Genomic DNA, 2,500 nt, shown 5'->3' on the forward strand with positions numbered 1-2,500 from the left:
GCCGTTGGCTTGCGTTGGTTAAGGCATCGGCACGATGGCTCACCGACGGCAAGAAAAACGCACGACGGTGCCCCTCATGGCTAGGCGGTTGACCTTAGGCCACACGACGGCCGTTGCCTTGCGTTGGCTAAGGCATGGGCACGACGCCACACCCACGGCAAGAAAAATGCACGACGGTGCCCCTCGTGGCTAGGCGGTTGGCCTTGGGCCGCATGACGGCCGTTGCCTTGTGTTGGCAAAGGCATGGCCACGATGCCACACCGATGGCAAGACAAACACACGACGGTGCCCCTCGTGGCTAGGCGGTGGGCCTTAGGCCGCACGACGGCCGTTGCTTGCATTGGCTAAGGCATGGGCACGACGCCACACCGATGGCAAGGAAAACGCACGACGGTGCCACTCATGGCTAGGCGGTGGACCTTAGGCCGCACGACGGCCGTTGCCTTGCATTGGCTAAGGCATGGGCACGACGGCCGCACCGACGGCAAGAAAAACGCACGACTGCCGTGGGGTTTTGTTCCCAAGGCCACGGGTAAACCTCTGGAGCCATGCTGGAAAAACGCACGACGGTGCCCCTCACGGCTAGGCGGTGGGCCTTAGGCCGCACGACGGCCGTTGCCCTGCGTTGGCCAAGGCTTGGGCACGACGGCCACACCGACGGCAAGGAAAATGCACGACGGTGCCCCTCATGGCTAGGCAGTTGGCCTTAGGCCGCACGACGGGCGTGGGCTTGCGTTGGTTAAGGCATCGGCACGATGGCACACCGACGGCAAGAAAAACGCACGACGGTGCCCCTCGTGGCTAGGCGGTGGGCCTTAGCCCGCACAACGGCCGTTGCCTTGTGTTGGCTGAGGCATGGGCACGATGCCACACCGACGGCGCGGCGGAAGAGCCGCGTTGGCTGCCTTGAAGTACAATTCCCATCGAGCGACGGGTAGAATCCTTTGCAGACGACTTAAATACGCGACGGGGTATTGTAAGGGGCAGAGTGGCCTTGCTGCCACGATCCTCTGAGATTCAGCCCTTTGTCGCTTCGATTCGTCCCTCCCCCTCCCAAACCACAACGCTTTTCCAGCATGGCTGCGGAGGTTTACCCGTGGCCTTGGGCACGAAACCCCACGGCAGTCGTGCGGTTTTCTAGCCGTCGGTGAGGCCGTCGTGCCCATGCCTTAGCCAATGCAAGGCAACGGCCGTCGTGCGGGCTAAGGTCCACCGCCAAGCCACGAGGGGCACCGTCATGCTTTTTTCTTGCCGTCGGTGTGGCATCGTGCCCATGCCTCAGCCAACACAAGGCAACGGCCGTTGTGCGGGCTAAGGCCCACCGCCTAGCCACGAGGGGCACCGTCGTGCGTTTTTCTTGCCGTCGGTGTGCCATCGTGCCGATGCCTTAACCAACGCAAGCCCACGCCCGTCGTGCGGCCTAAGGCCAACTGCCTAGCCATGAGGGGCACCGTCGTGCATTTTCCTTGCCGTCGGTGTGGCCGTCGTGCCCAAGCCTTGGCCAACGCAGGGCAACGGCCGTCGTGCGGCCTAAGGCCCACCGCCTAGCCGTGAGGGGCACCGTCGTGCGTTTTTCCAGCATGGCTCCAGAGGTTTACCCGTGGCCTTGGGAACAAAACCCCACGGCAGTCGTGCGTTTTTCTTGCCGTCGGTGCGGCCGTCGTGCCCATGCCTTAGCCAATGCAAGGCAACGGCCGTCGTGCGGCCTAAGGTCCACCGCCTAGCCATGAGTGGCACCGTCGTGCGTTTTCCTTGCCATCGGTGTGGCGTCGTGCCCATGCCTTAGCCAATGCAAGCAACGGCCGTCGTGCGGCCTAAGGCCCACCGCCTAGCCACGAGGGGCACCGTCGTGTGTTTGTCTTGCCATCGGTGTGGCATCGTGGCCATGCCTTTGCCAACACAAGGCAACGGCCGTCATGCGGCCCAAGGCCAACCGCCTAGCCACGAGGGGCACCGTCGTGCATTTTTCTTGCCGTGGGTGTGGCGTCGTGCCCATGCCTTAGCCAACGCAAGGCAACGGCCGTCGTGTGGCCTAAGGTCAACCGCCTAGCCATGAGGGGCACCGTCGTGCGTTTTTCTTGCCGTCGGTGAGCCATCGTGCCGATGCCTTAACCAACGCAAGCCAACGGCCATCGTGCGGCCTAAGGCCAACCGCCTAGCCATGAGGGGCACCGTAGTGCATTTTCCTTGCCGTCGGTGTGGCCGTCGTGCCCACGCCTTGGCCAACGCAGGGCAACGGCCGTCGTGCGGCCTATTGCCCACCTCCTAGCCGTGAGGGGCACCGTCGTGCATTTTCCCAGCATGGCTACAGAGGTTTACCCGTGGCCTTGGGAGCAAAACCCCACGGCAGTTGTGCTTTTTTCTTGCCGTCGGTGAGGCCGTCGTGCCCATGCCTTAGCCAATGCAAGGCAACGGCCGTCGTCCGTCCTAAGGCCCACCGCCAAGCCGTGAGGGGCACCGTCGTGCATTTTTCTTGTCGTCGGTGTGGCCGTCGTGCCCA

Source organism: Coffea arabica, chromosome 11e (genome assembly GCF_036785885.1).
Source record: "Coffea arabica cultivar ET-39 chromosome 11e, Coffea Arabica ET-39 HiFi, whole genome shotgun sequence".
Lineage (NCBI taxonomy): Eukaryota > Viridiplantae > Streptophyta > Magnoliopsida > Gentianales > Rubiaceae > Coffea > Coffea arabica.